This window comes from Sciurus carolinensis, chromosome 9, assembly GCF_902686445.1.
Source record: "Sciurus carolinensis chromosome 9, mSciCar1.2, whole genome shotgun sequence".
In the NCBI taxonomy this organism is placed as follows: Eukaryota; Metazoa; Chordata; class Mammalia; order Rodentia; family Sciuridae; genus Sciurus; species Sciurus carolinensis.
The window spans coordinates 45843330-45862885 of NC_062221.1; the positions used below are offsets into that span (position 1 = coordinate 45843330).

At 32.2% G+C, this 19556-nt stretch overlaps 1 protein-coding gene across 5 annotated transcripts in view; it reads left to right on the forward strand.

Moving 5' to 3' along the window:
* The window catches only part of Naaladl2 (N-acetylated alpha-linked acidic dipeptidase like 2), a 1279203-nt gene that overhangs the window by 705587 nt on the left and 554060 nt on the right, over positions 1–19556 (forward strand). The window lies entirely within an intron of this gene.

The window sequence follows — 19556 nt, forward strand, 5'->3', positions numbered from 1 at the left end:
TAACAAGTATAGAAATCCTGTAATTAGACCAAAGAACAAAACTTTTGAAATGGAGCAGTTTATTTCAGTAAAGCTTTCTGGAGTGGTGGTGGGGGGAAGTGCGTCAGTCTAAAGTGATACTCATTTTAATTTAATGTATTGAAACTCTATTGGAAAAGCACCAAATAAATAAGAATACCCCAGAGTCTTTATTATGTTTTATACACATGCTCAAAAATGCTCTGGAAGAATTGAAACTTGAATAATGGACAGAATTTGAATAGAAAAAATTTAGGGAGAAGGCATCCCAGATGGAAATGAGTTATTAGAGGAATCCAAAAATTGGCTCAGTAATTATATTTGATCAAATGCTGACATTGCCTACTGAATCTAGAATATCCCATTTAGACATGATCTCTTTGTCTAACTTTTGCACGCATGCCCCTATTATATAGCAACATGTCTGTTATTTTAATACCCTGTATTTAGAACACTTAGAACATTTGTATTTAGAATTATTCAAGATGAACTACTAACCATTCCTAGAGATTTGTTATTTCCATTACCATCATATTTACATAGTGTCATATATTCCCTGAAATTATACCATAATTAAAGTAAATCTTGAATATGCTATCTAATGCTTTCTCATGCTAATTGAATCATTGTGTTTAAATATATAGGAGTTGCTTATTTACCAAAGACAAATTAATGTAAAGATAGCACATTGTGATGTATAACTGTATTTCTTAATGGAAAAACTATTAACTAGGCTCCACTCTTTCAAGTCCCATTTACAAAACGATTTGCCTAATCCAAGAATTGACATTCCTCCCGTTTTTTAAATGCTACTAATGCTAGGGGTGAATTCCATCATTCACAGAAGGAACTGCTTAAATACTAAGAAATAGCTATATGTTGGAAGTGTCTTATTTTTTATCAAGATAGTTGGCATCATTTGGACACAACTTAGGAAAACTGTTTCTTGTTCTCAAGAGAGGATTTTAAAGGACATTTTATTGCTCTCCCCTGAAAAATAATAGCAGTAAAAGTAGAACAGATGAAACACATCAATCTAGAACTGTTTCTATTATGTTTAGTAACAAGATTTCTATGTAGTGCTGTGCCCATTAAGGAAGCAAATAAATGCTAGCTTATTTCTTATATATTTTGTAGACATCTATACACTAGGGACCTAGTAACTGACAATCACACTGTAATGCGATTTATAATCACACTGTAAAGAGTTAATTAATCAAGTCATAATAAGATGAAAAATGGGTTATATTCTGATAACTTGGGACATGAAAGAAAAAAGTTAAAACGGTCTATTATGTTTAAATCATGTCATGATTTGATTATTGGGTAAAATCAAATCTCCTAAAGATATGCAAAGAGAAACATTACGGAAAATAGTGTGTCTTTCCAAGTATGAACAATGACACATCATGCATCAGGAATCAGCCAAAACAATGCATCATAAATTAATTTGTTCCTCTTTCTTCCTTCCCTTCCTTCCTCCCCTACTTCTCTCTCATTTCTTCATATTTACTTCTTGTCTTTTTTGATTGCCTACTATAGGCATACTTTTAAGTCTGCTTTCCAAGAAATAATCTGTAATAAAATAACTTTAGAAGTCGGTTTCTACCCTCAACAAACATAGCAAAAGAGCTTCTGGTTCAAAAAGTTCAGGTGAAATAATTAAATGACCTTAGAAAATTAAGTAATGCTTTGAACCAGATGTTCAGTGTTGAGAGGACAGAGAGTTTAGCTTGACTGGCTTTCTGGAGTGAGTGAGGAGACAGGTAATGCTGGTGGCAGCAACACGACAGTCGTGATGGACAGGCCTGGGAGACATGAGTAAAAATTTTCACTTCCCACTTATGGAATATTTGGAAGAATTTGAATTGCATAGTTTCCATCTACAAGTTACTTATTGAGTGCTTATGGTATGACTACAGAATACTAAGCAGTTTGCAAACAGTACTTCTTTTGATTGCCTAAGCAACTTAAAGAAGCAGGAACCATTCTGAGACATGAAACTTGAATAGGCTAGAATATGTTGTCCAACATTTTACATTTAGAGAGTAAAAGACTCTATGCCAGATTGGTTCCCAATATTTATTCTTAAATATTGTGATGGACTTTCTGTGAATCATTAAACAGGTGTAATTATTATAGTAGATCTGATTAGAATTGAGACCAAACCTAAATACTGAAATGTAGGGTTTAAGTTTGTCTTATTGGTGGTGAAAAAGATTATGGGTAACTGTAAAGAAACTATGAAATGAAAACAAAAGTTATACTTCATGTCTAGAATCTTTTCTTAGACCACAAGAAAGTGGTCATTAAGTGGTCACTTAGACCACTTAGTGTGGGTCAGGTCATATATGAGCTGTGCTATCTGCTAGTCAAAAGTTTACACATTGCCTGAGAAATTAGGTAATTAATTTATCATAATCAAATGACTGTCCACTGCTACTGAAAGATGACATAAATCTGTCTTTGAATCGGGTAAGTGCAATCTCGATAGATAACTGCGTTTACATAGTATAGTAGGTACAGAAGACAGATTGTGATGGATTAGGGGGAACTGAGTGGTCATGAGCTAAGTCCTTTATAGGATTTATCATATTTAATCATAGCAACCTGATAATGGATGTAAATATTATTATTTCTATCTTCCAATAAAGATACTGTGGCTTAAAGGGCTTAGTACCTTGCCCAAGGTCATTTAGTAAGTGGAAGAGTAGATATTTGAACACATTTTGTCTCTAGAATCACACTTTCAATCTTCATCAATATGCTGCATCCCTCTCTGACATGAAGTGGAGTATCCTAGTAACTTCTAAACTTTATACCTATATACTACAAGAGGGAACTTTAAGCCAAGCACAGTGGTGCATACCTGCAATTCCAACAACTCAGGAGGAAGATTTCAAGTTCTAGGACAGCTTCAGCAAATTAACTGTCTCCAAAAAGTCTCAAAGAAAAAAATAATAAAAAAAGAAGAAAACATCTAAAGAAAGGTATGTAGCACAATGGTAAAGTGGCCCTAGGTTCAATACCCAGTACCATATAAAAAAAGAGTTAAATCACGATGCAAAATTTTTAGTTAAATTTTTATTGTTAAATCACAATGCAAAATTTTTTTTGTTAAATCACAATGCAAAATTGCCTAATGGCTTTATACAAGTAATGGGAAGAAAACCATTGTGCAAATTTGAAAACTAGATTGCCACTGTTATATTTTACAAGAAATATATATTCAATATGAAGAAACATGTATGTTTTTATAACTGAAATTACTTTTCAAAACAAACATCAAGATATTTTGAGAAGAAATTCTGACATTGCTTTTATGTACAGTGTTTACTATTGTCATTTATCTGACAGAATTTTGCCTAATGACTGTAATGCATTCATAATTTACATAAAAGTCATAGAAAAGTAGACACATTTCTTAGAAATCAGTCTTTGATATGGTATTGACTTTCCTAGCAGAGCTGAAAATTCTGTGTGTTTCAGAAGCAACATGCTTCCAGTAAAGGATAGTTTCCTGACAGTTATTTATCTTAAGAGGCTACGAACCTTTGGATTAATTGCATGTTTTGTACAAATGTCAGATACTTATTTAGTTTTGATGGATCTTTTCATGTCCTGTCTGAGCTTTAGGTGAAATAAGGTATTGCTTATCATCAGTCTTCTTTGGCTGACCCCTGAGAAATAAAAAATTGTATGTCATCAGAAAACCATTTTTTCCCTTATAGAGTCTTCAAGAGACAATAAACATATTCTTGTCTTGTTAGAACCATGAAGATAGTAGAGATATTAAGAATGAAATTTGAGCTATTTTTTCATTCTTAGTAAATTCACAACATTAAACTATGTAGATAATACAACAAAATGTAGTTAGTAAAGGTGTCATTTCATTTCTACACATTCCTTGTTAACTTATTCCCTAACTTTTAGGATCTGCAACTTAGCAGTATGGACATCCTTGTACATTAGTTTGAATCCCTATACATAAATGCTTAATTTTGTTGTGGGACTTTCATGAGATGTATTCCTGTTATTTAATGGTGCCTCCTAATTACTTATGAGTTCACAATATTTTAGACAATACAAATGGATTCCCTGTACATGAGCTCATCTAGTGGTCCCTAGATACCACAGCTCCTTCTTTTCTAGCTGAAGTCACCTTTACCTATATGTAGTATAACTGCCTCAGCTTTGAAAATCAGTCACTAAGAGGAGCTATGAGAGCCTCTAATTAAATTGAACTTTCTGAAAAGCAGTTTTCTCATCTCTAATGTTTTATTATAACTATTTTTGAGGATTTATGTGAATATTTATAACCATCCTTATTATTAGTGCTAGTTCATCAATAATCAGATATCATCAAAATAATCTTCTTTCTCCTGTATTAATATTACATCTCTTTTTCTTAAATAAGATTCCAGCACTTGAGTCACAATCCTGACACTTTGCTTGTTTCCTTTCCTCATGGGACTTTTACTTGCATATCTTGCTTTTCTGTGTCCAGGCCCTGAAGACCCCAGGTTTGTAAACCTGCGCAAGATCCCTGCTCCTGCTCCCTGATTACCTGACAATTGACTGCTTACCTAGATTTTTGCACTTTGCCTTATTCTAAATTTCTTATCACCAGGCTCTATAAACCTCTCAGGTCTCATCTATGGCTTCCTTAATGTCCTTTTGAGGATCCTGGCTTCAGGAATTCTGCAAGTAATATTCCCTAACCACTGTGTTGGAAGTCACTTCAGGTGGTTATCTGCCTCATTCTTGGAGGGGATATGATTGCTCCAGATACCTAATTTATCAAATCAGATCTCGAATTTTTGCTGTACAGAATATTCTATGTTCCTCCCATTTAAAAATTTTGAAACAATCTGTAAGTTCAGGACTTGACTCTTTTATAATTAAAATGATTCTGGATAGCGCAGAAAGTAAGGTTGTGGAGATTGGGCTAGTCAGACTGACAGGCTGGGTGCTAATAAACATATTCCTGGAGAAAAATGTAGAACTAATGGAATTATCTCTAAGTAGAATGATTTCTTTTCTATTAATTTCTATGACATGGTGACATGTCAGTAGATCCTTAATGGAAGAATAATTTTAGTGCCAATTTGTAATCATCTTTCCCAAAGATAATGTAAGTACATTTTCGAGGCTGCCAACAATCTGTCACAAGTATACTGCCTGGATTCTTATTTGATTTGTAAAATTCTTTTTTGACTTCTAATATGACAAGAAGTACTATAACTATAGTCATAAGAAAAAGATGATCAATTTTGAGTGTTACATACTTTGATTCTCCATTCCCTCATCTTTTCAAATATACATGTTATTGATATTGAAACAAAATTAAATTTTGCTGCCACTATTTCTTTAGTGTGGTTATTGATTCTGTTAATTTTTAGGAAATAAGTTGAATTTCTTCAGTATTAATGAGGTTTCAAGAGAGTATTAAATGCTCTTCATTTAACAACGGATGCAGATAATTACAAAAAAATTTGTAGAAAACTAGGTAGTTCTTTATAGTTGTTACCTTTTAAAACTTCAGGTTACTAAAACTAAAATCTCCTTAGGACAAGCAGAAAATGTAAATAAATAAAGTAGCAAGTTTTATAATATGTGGGGCAGAGGCCTGTAGTGAACCGCTCATGTCTGATCTAAAACAGACAAGCAGGCTTCAAAACACACAAAGCTGTAATAATCAAGGTAGCATGGTGTCATAAAACCCAACACACAGACTAAAGGAACAGAATAGAGAGCTTAGAGGTAAACCTACACATCTATATTCACCTTCTTTTCAACAAAGGTGCTAAGAACATTCTCTGGAGAAAATACAACCTTTTCAAGAAATGGTTTTGGCAAAAGTGTGTATTCACATAGAGAAGAATGAAGCTAATAAGACTCCTATCTCTCACCAGTTACAAACATCAAAGCAAAATGAATTACAAATATAAATATAAGATCTGAAACTATGAAATGATTAAGAAAAAATAGAAGAAATGCTTCAGGACTTTGAATAGACAAAGGGTTTTTGGACAAGACCTCCAAAACACAGGAGCAAAAGCAAAAACAGACAAGTAGAATTGCATCAAACTAAAAAGTTTCTATAGAGCAAAGTAAATATCAAGAGTGAAAAGATAACATATAAAATTGGAGAAAATATTTGCAATGTATGCATTCAACAAGGTATTGATATCTGGGATATACAAGAAACTAATAACTCAAAAGCAAACAAAGAAAACAACCAATTTTTAAAATGGGCAATGGAGCTAAGTAAATGTTTCTCAAAAGAAAACCTAGAAGGTTCAATAGATACAGTAAAAATGCTTAATGACATTAATCATAAGGGAAATACAATTCAAAAGCACAATGAGGCAGCACCTCATGCCACTAAGACTGACTGTTATCTGAAAGACCAAAGGTAGTACATGCTGGTGAGGATGTGGAGAAAAAGGAACTTCTGCATACTGTTGGTAGGAATGTAAATTAATATAGCCATTGTAGAGAACAGTATGGAGGTCCTGCAAAAATTTAAAGACAGAACTACCCTGTGATTCAGTAATTCCACTATTTTGTTTTTATATCCTAAGAAATTGAAATCAACATGTAGAAGCAGCATTTGGATGTTCATTGCAGATGAGACTCCCGTGTTCATTGCAGCACTATTCATATTCAAGAAGTGTCCATCAACTAGTGAATGGGTAAAGAAAATGTGGTATGAATTATGTGTATGTAGATACATTCTGTATTCATCCCATATACTGTTCAGTCATCAAAAGGAATGAAATTCTGTCATTTGCAACAACATGAATGGAACTGGAGATCCTTACGCTAATTAAATAGCCAGCACAGAAGGACAAGCACCACATGATCTCACTCATTGGTGATATCTAAAATATTGATCTCAGAGAATTTTAGAGAAGAAGGTGCCTACCAGATGCTGGTAAGGGTAAGGGTAAGGAGAGATGGAGTAAGGTTGATCAATGGGTATTAAGGTACAGTTAGATTAGAGTAAGAAGTTCTGGTGCACTATTATACAGGATGGTGACAGTAGATAACAATGCACTGTATATTTCAAGAAGAAAGAAAGAAAAATTATAAATATTGGAAGAGATAAATGTGTAAAAATCTTCTAGTTTTAAATATTGGTAAAACCCAATATACAGGATCACCAAATACAGTTTCACAGAAACAAGTTTTCTGTGTCTGGAATGTATTTGTCACATTTTATGGGTGTTTTAGGTATTCTGTATACTCTTGTATTCAGATTATTTTTTTGTGACAAAATTGCATTCAGAAAAAATTCAGAACAATTGCATTCTCTTCATTTGCTTCTGGTCAGACATGTGCTCAGTATAGCCTAGCTAGATACACATGTAATGATATACAGATGGAGATAAAGAAGAATAAAAATAAGGACATTGAAATTCTCTGAGAGAAACCCTGAGGAAAGCTTGCCTCTAGAGCATGTGCTCAGTTTCAGTTTGTAGTCCTTCAGAAGATTTTTTTTTTTTTTTTGAAAAAATAATGGCCAAAAGAAGTAACTCTGCTTTACCCCATGTTCTTGTTTAGGATTCAAATTAGATACTTTTGTTATGTTAATTTCATTTGTGCCAAAACCTTTCTAGTACTCTCAAAGAGCATGATTTAATTTGGAAATCTATGTATGTGATTTTTATATTTAAATCTAAAAATGGTTTGCTGGCCATCCATGAAAAGTAATGGTAAAGGTAGCAATTAACAGAAGTTGCTTGGTTGGTACATATTTCTCACAGCTTGATGGAGTTCATAGAGTTATATAACAATAAACTGTGAGAAGAACAGGGACTATCAGAAAAATCAGAACTGTAGTTTGAACTATTATGCCTCCTTGAACTAGTCATTGAAGCAAACTATGAAAATAAGCTTGCACCCATATTTCCATGAATTATGAATAGAGATTTGGAATAGTGGGTTCTGTAAAACTAATTCATTTTCCTTTGATATTTTCTTAGGGTTTTTGTCTTCATTTGGGTTGGAATTTGATAGAATATCCAAACATGAGCTTGGCTGAGCAGTGAGTCATGGTTTGTATATGTTAAAACCACAGAAATAGCGAAGATTATTTAAGGAAAGGGCATGGAGACATGATAGAGTAATGTTTCTCTTGATTTAACTGTCTTCAAGGTGTAGCATGACAAATTTCTGGAAATTGTTATAATATACTTCAATTCTTTGCTGGAATATATACTTTGTTTTTGTAATTAGGATACATTTTAAATTTATATTTAAATTTTATACTTTCAGTTTTTGCTTTAAATTTTTAAATTTTGTGCAAATGAAGCACACCGAATGAAAGATGTTTCCTTAAGGAATTAAGCTAATCATCTTGTTACTATTTATAAGCCAACATTTCTAAAACAACACAAAAATCTTAACACAGATTTTATTTATTTTTTATATTTTTAAATTTTCCACAGAAGACAATTAGTTAAAGGGTACTTACTAGAAATCCTTGGATTAATAAAAGAAGAAATATCCAGAATTCCAATCAGAGATTTCAAAAGATTTTATTAGTTCATTACACTTATACATGATGATAGTTGGGTTCATTTTGACATAATCATGTGTGCTTGGAATTTAATTTGCCCCATATCAGTCCCCAGTGCCCCACTTTCCTTCCCCTCCTCCTTCTCTCTAATTTCCTTCCACTACTTTACTTGTCTTCCATTAATTAATTAATTTATTTGCTTTTAATTGGTGCTTTATAGATATACATAAAGGTAATGTTCACTATAATATGTTTATACATGCACAAAGCTTAATTTTGTAAAATTCTTTCTGCATTTCCTCCCCTTTCCTATCCCTCCAACTTCCCCTCAATTTTCTTCTACTACACTGATGTTCCTTTTATTTTTGTGACATCCCATCACCCCTTTCCACCCTTATTTTGGTCTAGCTTCTGCATATGAGAGAAAACATTTGATTTTCTAAGTCTGCATTATTTCATTTAGCATGATATTCTCCATTCACCAGCAAATGCCATAATTTCATTCTTCTGAATGATTGAGTAAAACTCCACATATACCACATTTTCTTCATCCATTCATCTATTGATGAGTACTTGGGCTGTTTCTATAATTTGGCTATTGTGAAGTGGGTTGCTGTAAATACTGTTGTGGGTATAATATTCTGATTTTAGTTCTTTTGGATAAATACTGAGGAGTGGGATAGCTGGGTCATATGGTGGTTTCATTCCTAGATTTTTGTGGAATCTCCATACTGCTTTCCAGAGAGAATGGTTGTACTAATTTGCAGTCCTACCAATAACGTATGAGTGTACCTGTTTACTGACATCCTTACCAGCACTTATTACTATATTTATTATTAATATTTGCCATTCTGACTGGAGTGACATGAAATCTCCGTATAGTTTTGATTTGCATTACTCTGATAGATAAAGGTGTTGAACATTTTTTCATAAATTTATTAGCCATTTGTATTTGTTTTGAGAAGTGTCTAGTTCTTTTGCCCATTTATTGATTTGATTATTTGGAAATTTTTTGGTGGAATTTTTTTTTTTTTTAGATATTCTGGATATGAATTGTCTGTCCAAGAAGTAGCTGGGAAAGATTTTTCTTCCGTTCTGTAGGTTCTCTCTTCACATTCTTAATCATTTCCTTAAATCAAACTTTTAAATTTGATGCCATCCACTAATTGATTCTGTTTTATTTCTTTAGCTTTAGGGGTCTTGTTAAAGAAGTGAGTGCCTGCACCAATATGTTGGAATGTTGACCCTATGTTAGCTTCTAGAAGTTGTAAAGTTTCTGTTCTAATTCCTAAGTCTTTGGTACTATTTGACTTGAGATTCATTTGTTTTTATAGTGAAGCCAATTTTATGAAATAATCCTCACTTAGTCATATTGTCCTGATCTTTTTATATAGGTATAATTTCCTAACATTTTATTCATAAATTTTACAACTATTTTCAAAAGCAAGACTTGATTGTAATTTTCCTTTCTTACTTATCATGTTTTGATGTCAGAGTTTTGTGGACCTCATAAAGTTCTGGCCAAATTCTTTTCTGTCCTTATTATAACACATTTCTTTTTTGAGCATGCAAAAGAAATCAATTAGGAAGTCTCTTGGGTTTAAGATAATTATTTTGTAGGAAGGATATAATAAATATATTTTATTATATTTTAAAAACAATATTGTATATTTGGATTTTCTCTTTATTGACAGTTTGAGAAACAGATTTTTCAAGATTTTTCTATTGTAAATTATTTTTAAATGAGTTTGCATAATTATTAAATATATCTTTTTTATCTTTATACAATCTATGATGATGTCTCCTCTGTTCTTGAGTGTTGTCGTCAGCTTTTGTGTTGCTGTGACCAAAATACCCAACATAAATGACTTATAGGAGGAGACGTTTATTTGAGGCTTATGGTTTTAAAGGTCTGAGTTTATACAGTCAGTTCATTGCTCTGGGTTGAAGGTGAGGCAGAGGAGGAAAGCTGCTCAGCTCATGAAGCATAAAAAAAGAGGGAGATAGACAGAGAAAGAGAATCGCAGCAGTCACAGGAGAATAGCAGCAGTCACAAGTAGTCACAGGAGAGCAGCACCCTTCCAGGGCATTCCACTGTGACTCATCTAATCCAGCCATGCCCTACAGCCCACAGTTATTACCCAGTCAGTTTGTTCAAACTAAGAAGGACTGATCAGGTTGCTGTTCTCACAATCTGATCATTCTACTTCTGAACATTCCTGCAGTAACAGGAGCTTTATAGGGACATCTCACATCCAAGATGTAATGTTGAGATTGATAATTTGTGCCACCTGCCTCCCTTATTTTTGTGCAGTCTTATCAGGAGGTTGATCAAATATATGGCTATCTTTTGGCTTTGTTGACTTTTTCTTAGTGTGTACGTTTTTATATTTCATTCATATTTTCTCTCTTTTTATTACCTTATTTTTTTATTTCAATGAATTTATACCCCTACTAATTTTCTAATTTTTGAAAATGATGCTAGATTTTAACTTTTTACTTTCCTTTTTATGTATTTATTATAGTGATATAATTTTTTCTGAAAAATGCTTTAGTTGCTTCTCAATAACACTGATATATCATATTTTCACTATCACTTAAATATTTTATAATTCTATTTAATTTCATCTTTGACTTGTTGAGTTTTTTTAAGAAGGAATTTTAAACTTTCCAAGCAATTGGGATTTTCTAATTCTCCCTTTGCTACTGTTATCTATTCTACTTCTTCTGTGATCAAAGCATATATTTTGTGTGAGTGTAGCCTTTTAAAGTTAATGAGACTCACCTTATGAACTAGCTTATAGGCAATTTTAATAAATTATCCCTGTGCACTTATAAAGTCATTGGATATATTTTTCTATATATGTACCATAGTCAATTTTTAAAATTATGCTAATCAGGTAATCTATTTTTTTCTACTTTTCCTGCTTATTCTATTAGGTATAGAGTGAGGTTTGTTAAAATTTTTAGCTTTATTGATTTACATTTTTGTAACTTCAATTTTTGCTTTATAAGCTTTGAAACCTGTCTTACTCGAATAGAGAGTAGGAAGATATGTCTATTTTGTTTAATCACTTAACCTCTACAGCTACACATTGACTGTCACACAATAGATATTTGGTGGTTATTTATTTATTGTTTGTTTAAAAAAATAATAAAGAAAAGTGAGGGTGAGAATAAGTGTCCAATGGCAGAATCCAGAAAACATACCTAAGGCAGTACAAAGTGACATTTGATCAATTGCCAAAGAAATTAAGATGGTTTTACCAGATTCTGCCAGATGGATAACATTTATGTGTCTTTGGACATAGTAGTCAATATGTTATCATATTATCCTTATTATATCAATAAGAATTCTTATTGAAATAATGACAATCCTATGTCTTTGTTTCTTCCTCAATCTGTGACCATATTAGTCTTTGGTTTGTGCTCTCATCTGCTCGATTAACATCACTGATCCACAGTAGATAAGATGAAGCCAGGTGAGCGTGCTTGCACACAAGCAGATGGCTTTGACCGATATTGGAGAAATCATCACCATCTCTTATTCTTACTGGAAAATTATCTGAAACTTTGCCTGGTTTTATACCTTCCAGACTTGTCGTCAGCTCATTCTGCCAGAAATGCTGACACATAGGGTCAAAAGACATTTACATGCACAAGATCATCTTAGCTTACATGCAAAAAACAAAATTTAAACCCTCTTTTGCTGAGTCCAAAATCCAAAAATCTTTTCATTCTTTATCCTGCTGCTCCCAAAGCTCCCACTTCCTTTCACATAGTAGTCCCTGCCAACTTTTGTTGACAGTTAGCTTTCCAAGTATTATGTATTATTCAGTGGGTTCAGTAGACTAGATTCTGGCCCATTAGAAATAGTGTGTGTCAGAAATATACTAATATCAGCTCTGCTCATTTCTTGTCTAACAACAAGCCTCATTTTACTTTCTTTGTGTATACAGTAGAGATGAAGCACTTAAATGATAGCTTATTCAGATACCTCAATGGAGAAAACAGTTTTCATGTCAAAACTCTCTTTATCTCTATTGTTTTAGCACTTTCTGTGTTTATTTCTGTTCCCATACTGTCATCACTTCCAATTGTCAGTCATCATTACAGACTGATTTTGATGCATTCTATAAGTTCGAGTGGATTAATGGTTAGTTGTCTTGTGATTTATGAAACTTGTCATGTAATTAGTATGGTTTAACAAAGAAAATTTTATTTTTGAGTGATGAAATCAGTCAGCTCATGAAGGATACAGTTTTGGTTAATAAGTGAGAAGTAATATTTGAATTCTTATTGATTTTGATTGTTGCTATGGCATAAGATTATTATTTACTGTTCTGATATAGCCTACACTTATTTGGAGCATCACAGAAAAATGACATAGAACAATTATTTTGAGATTTATTCTCCCCCACCACTGTGTAAAATTACTTTGATAGTGTTAGTTAACTTTACAGTCCAATCAAGATTTTATTTACTATACTGGAAAGTAAAATAAAATGTTTATATCTTATTAGATTTATACTTTTAATATAGCCTTAAAGTTATATTTATTCAGTAAAAATACATATTGAATCTTGATTATGGTAATTATTTCTAAGTGCAAGAGATTGTAGGTAAAGTTTGGAGATGTTAAAGGAAAAAAACCTCACTACTTTTCTTAAAATATATATTTAAGGTTATTAAAATATATTAACAATTTTATATTATTGGCAGAAAGGAAATCAAATTAGTGTTTTGGTAATTTTAAAATTCTCAGCAAATGTTTTGAAGTATAATTGAAATCAGTCATTTCGGTTCCATTCTTGTTGAAATGGAATGTTTCTAATGGTTATCTATTCAGTAATATATTCATTTACCTTTAGGAACACTGGAAATGACTCATTTAATCATATGGCTCTTAAAGTTTCTGCACTATCCAAGTTTATGTCATTGCATTAGAAAACCAAGCAGATGAAACTGAGGGCCTATAATGTCTTACTGATGGAATTAATTTGTCCATTTTGTGAATCTGCTTTTAGATTTATTTTAGATAAATTAAAGTAATTTAATATGAAAAGTGACCTTTGACAATCATACTCCCTGAAAAACATAGAGCAAGAGAGTCTCAGGAGCCAGATACTATTAACAGTAAGTGTAATATTCTTGTGCAGGACTGGTACAGTCTGTAAAATCTTATTAGTCTCAATGCCTTGGATAGCCTCCATTTTATTCTGTCATAGTTCTCCCTTTTAAAATATATTTTTAAATGTTTCATTATGAGATGCTCTATTGTGTTTTCTTCCTTGCAATCCAAATATATACTCTATGCTAACTAAAGATGAAATTATTTCCTATGTAAGTATGTGGATGGGTGAAAGATTTAGAATTATTGTACTGAATTTTTTTTTTCTGGCATAAGTAGTAATAGATGTCCTGACAGTTTATTTTATTTTTGTGTTCTGTTTTATTAAATAAAGCTTATTTTACTTCTGTAACTTAAGTTCAGCATACATGTCATGATAAACAGCATTTATCGAATATTGGCTGAGTTCATGAGCATGCCCTTTTTACTTTAAAGCAGCTATTTACATCATAGCACTTAATCTCAAGGAGAAGGGGGTTTTAAGATAGCCTGAGGATAATCTACTTCTGGAGTAAATTTTTTAAATGTGATATGTAAAGAGTCCATTTTCTTCTTTCTTGTTCAGATGGTTCTCAAACTCTGAAATTTGATCTATTGTATTCCCCAATCACTATTAATTTCCCTAAGTTTCATTTTCTGTTGAACATAAAGATCTCATCCCCAAACTCTCACACCATCTATTTCCCCTGTCCTATCCCTCTATACCACCTTTCTTCTCTCTTTCTCTCAGTGCTGGGAAAATATCCAGGCCCCATGCTTGCTAGATAAGCTCTGACCCCTGAGCTATACCTCCAGTCTCTTAACATTTATTTATTTTATCCAGATACTGTATTTTGTAGTATTCAAAATTATTTTTAGAAAATACCTGAGATTGGAAAACTATCTGCTTCTTCTAAACAGCAGTGTGGTTTAGTGGAAATTTGACTTATTTTATCTGGGACATTTGACATCTTGGCTGCATTATCTGACTTCCAATTTCCTTATCAGGAAAATGATAATGAAAGTAGTTATATGTAGGCGTTTGTGTGATGATTAAGCAGAATATTTTGATTCCATAGATTGGACATTCAATATAAACTTGCAGTTACTATGTTATTTTAGAAACTAAGAAGCTGTTGATATTTCCTGTCCTCATTCATGTACAGGGTATTCTTGGCACTAACCCTGGAACTAGGGCTGCTACATGCCTCGCTTCCTCCAGTTCTGACATGAGTGTCGCTCTGTGGTTCATCCAGTAGCAGGTGTTGAACATTGATATAAACAGAATTCTGTCTTCTGAAGCCAAGACAGAAGCCCAGATCCTTCCATTTCCAGTGTTTATTGGCCAATGGAACACTAATGCCAAAGTTACCTCCAAATTCAAGTCTCAGGCATGACAGTTCATTATGCTACCTGCCAAAACCACTGGTCCTTAATTTAAAAAATTAAGGCAGGGTAAAACTTTCTATTAAACAAAGACCTTATGATTTGAGGTGATCCACTCCCATTTTTGCACTTTCTCTGAATTCACTAGATTGAAACTACGTTGCATCTAATTCTTTAATGACATTTCTCATTTAATATAGCAAACTATTCATCAGAAATCCTAAAATATTTGTTGGGGGATGAAATTTTAAGAAAGTGGAAATTCTAAATAAAATCTAGCCTTGTTAACATTCTAAGCAATTTTAAATCATTCATAAATAAAATCATTTGTCCAAACCATTTGTATTGACAAGACATTGTCTTTAAGACTACTGCTTTATTTAAAATAATTTATAGCTAAATATGTAATTTCAAAGCAATGAAATTATGTCTTCTTTTAAATCATTTTTAAACAAGATAGGTATAAACAAAAAGAATAATTCAAAATATAATTTTAAAAGGTAGCACAGTTCTTAAAAAAACCTTAGAGTGATGGAAGTTGAACAGATAGTTATTAAGTTATGATTAACTATTTGGAATGTTAGTCACTATTTATTAAGAAATAATGTTCCTATTATCATTTTTAAAGATCAATATGTTTATAATTGTGTGTATCCAAAGACTCTATCATCATCTTTTAGGGTGATTCTTTATCTTACTCTAAAGATGTTATCAAATCTTCTTGAATCATCAACAATTATGATATAGGAGATTTGAATAATCTGATCTCTAATAGGTAAGATAATGTGTGAAATAATAGCATATTAATAAATTTTAAACAAATATCTGCATTGTAAGTCCATGAAAGGAGAAACTTGGGTCATAATTCTTAACTGCTTTTCTAGTGTTCCCTGTTTGGTCATTGTGCAAATAGCAATCAGTAGTTGAAAAGAAATTATGTCTTAGTCATAAGATGTTCAAGTTATTGCACTTGTGTTTGGGGTAGTACTTTGAAACAGACATTCTCACACATGGATGTTGTCTATATAAAAATAAACCTCCTTTCAAAGACAACTACCTTGAATTGATAGAGCAGTAAGAGAAATCAACAAGGAAAGAAAATCATAGGAAAGAGTACTATGACAAGTGATGAAACCAGAAATATGAAAATGTGATGATCAATGTGCAGCAGAGAGGTGGATTCAAAGAAGAAATAATTTCTTATAATATTGAGTCAGAAGTTCATAGTTCTCCCATAATATGAACACCAAGTACAACAATTTCTAATTTATGAATGAATTCTTTCCCCCAAATTCTATTACAATAAAACCATAATTACACAGAAATGATTCCTGAGAGAAACATCACATACCAACTTTCCTTTCAAAATAAGATATGAATATTATAAATAATTTGGAAAATAAATCACATCTAAAATAATAATGCATTTTAAGTAGATTTTATCTTAAAAATACAAATCTGATTAAACTCTAATCAATCAATATATTCATCATACTAAAGAAAAGGATCATATGATTATTCTAATAAATGCATCAGAAGTTCTTATAAAATCCTGTTCAAAGAACATCTCTTACAGCAGGAGAATGGGCAGAACTTTTTAAACCTGATAGTCTAACAACATAGACTAACACACCTTATTAAATATCTTATGAAATATTTTGGGTGATCAGAGCCTATCTAGTAATCCAAACAATAAATAAATAAAATAATCTCTAAATTATGAGAAAGGTAATAATGAAAGCTTGGTTATTTGCTTATGAAATATTTTTACATAGAAAACAAAAAGGAAAATATCATAATCAGTAAGAATTTAGCAGAATTTCTTTGTAGTACAATGCAATAGTATTCTATAGCAGCAATAAATATGCAGAATTTTTAAAATTTTAAATCACATTGTGTTATTATTTACCAGATATTTAAAAATTTTCTTAGTCTATTCAGGTTGTTATAACAAAATACTTTAGATTGGACAACTTATAAACAAAAGAAATTTATTATTCACAGTTCCAGAGCTGGGAAGTCTAAGACCAAGGTGCTTGAGGTGTCTGGGGATTGCCTGCTTCCTCACAGATGTTGCCTTCTAGCTGTGTTTTTGTACTCTGTGGAAAGAGCAAGAAACCTCCTTCAGGCTTCTTTTATAGTGGTACTTACTTTATTCTGAGGACTCTGTCCTCATGATGTAATTCTCTCTCAAAGACCCCACCTCTTAATGCCATCACTTGGGGATTTAGGATTCCTATATATGAATTTTGGCAATATACAAACATTCAGATCACAGCAATAATATTAAGGATTTAACAAAATTTTGTGTAAGGATGATATATCTTCCCAAATTGATTCTTAGTCTCAATGTAATTACACTCACAACCTGAACATTGGAATTGGAAGTTCAACCCAATTAATACAGAAGAGAAAAAAATTATTAAGATGTTCTTGGAGAAGAATAAGTGGGGCATCTTGCCATTCTGAATATTAAGACATTATAAAGTAATAATAAAATAGCTCATCATTATTAAGATGGATCCAAAAGACTAATGAAATTGGGGAGCTCGGACAGGCCCATGTACATATAGAAGTTCATAGATGACAGTTGTTACTGTGTGTTAGTGGGGGGAGTATTTGACATGGACCCTAGGACAGTTCTTCATGTGGGAAAAGTGAAATTGGAGTCCCACCTCACACTATTCCCTCTGGCCCTTCCCCTGCCCATTTCCTCATCTTTCTCTAGGTAAACCCTGTGATGAGAAAAATGATTCTTTAAATCTCTTAGAAAAAAATGAGAATAACTTTATGAACTCAGGTTTCAGAAACATTTTGAAAGCATATCATAAAATGTGTAAACCATATGTTATATTGAAAAGTATGTACACTGAAATAATAAATGTGTGTTCATCATAAGATAGCAAATTGAAAATGAAGGAATAAATCAGAAACCTGGGAAAGATTTATGTCATCCATATATAACCTAAAAAGGACTATCTGGAACATACAAAAACATCTATAAATATGTAAAAGAAATGAGAGCAGTTATTATAGTGAACAGAACACATGGATAAATAAATAATTCACGAAAATATCCTCATCAGTAATCCTGGAAATGCAAATTAAAACCACAATAGGATAAAATTTTACCTTCATTGGATTGCAGTAATTAAATATACTGACGATGGGGCATCTTAAATAAGCTGGTGGTATAAAATGCTTTGGAAAACTAATTAGCAGATCCTGCAAACAAGTGATTGTACTTCTGAGTTAAACACATAATGAAATACAATTTCACACCCGCCACATTAGCAAAAGTATAAATTAAGTACAGTAAAATTAAAAAAAAAAGACAACACCAAGTGTTGGATGGAAGGAAGGAGTAAGAGCTGTTATGAAAAGCTGGGGGATAGGAATCAAAACCTTCCAAAAGCATTTTGGAATTGCTTACTATATATATTTAAAAGAACATTATTAATGTATCTTCTCAATGAGTTTTTCATCAAATTGAGTGCAATTTTAACTCAGCTTACCTACCTTATCCCCAAAGTGCCTAGAGAATGCAGTAACAGTAAAGGAAAGGAGTGGGTGGGAGAGGCCAAGAACAGATAAAGCAACAACTGAACTGGGCAGAAGGCAGATTTATGGGGAACAAAAAAACGAAAATTCTTCCAGTTTCATAAAGTATGTTGTTGACTGGTCCAACTGGATATTTACAAGGAAAAGAATTAATACAGGTAGCCTCAAAAAAGATGCAAAACAACTAGAAAACTGCTTATTATTGCATGTTTACACATAGGCATGCTTCCAAGCCAAGTCAGTGGGCCCACCCTTTGTCTTGAGTAATGCTTTCCTGCACCCTTGTGTCCACCTCTCATTCTTTTCTCATAAATGCATGTTTTCAGTTTTCTGAATGAACAGAGTCCTGAAAGAAATAAGTATGTGTGAGAAAAAAACAATCTGATGGGCACAGCAATAATATCAACATAAATATAAGTACCCTTGAGAGCAATAAAATTCTCATAAGAGTACATATTTATTCAAAAAAGAAGCAAACCCCTTTTCAGTTGCCACACATATACACACACAAACTTTATCTGATTTTCATACTTTTCATTAAGTTCCCAAGTTTGGTTCTCTTCTACATACTATAATACTATATGTAGCAGATTTTGTCTAGATACTAAGATGTCATCAGTGCAGTGATGTTGAAATAAATACAGGAAAAATATATAAGCTATAAAAAACAGAGCAAACATTAATTATAAATTGGTTTGGCACTGTGTTTTGGTTTTACCATCATATACAGATTTTATCAAACATTTTGCTCAGAGTATCATGTAATTTGGCAGGTAAATTGGGTCTAATGTGCTATTATTTTAAAAAGGGACAGTTATATGTTAATCAATAGTTTTATGTGGAATCATATTAATCAGAATACAGAACTATCTCAATCAGTATGATAACCAGTTTTGGAACTGAGTTTTAAACGGATTATGTTGATTTTGGTAGAACAAGTAAGGGAAAGGGTAG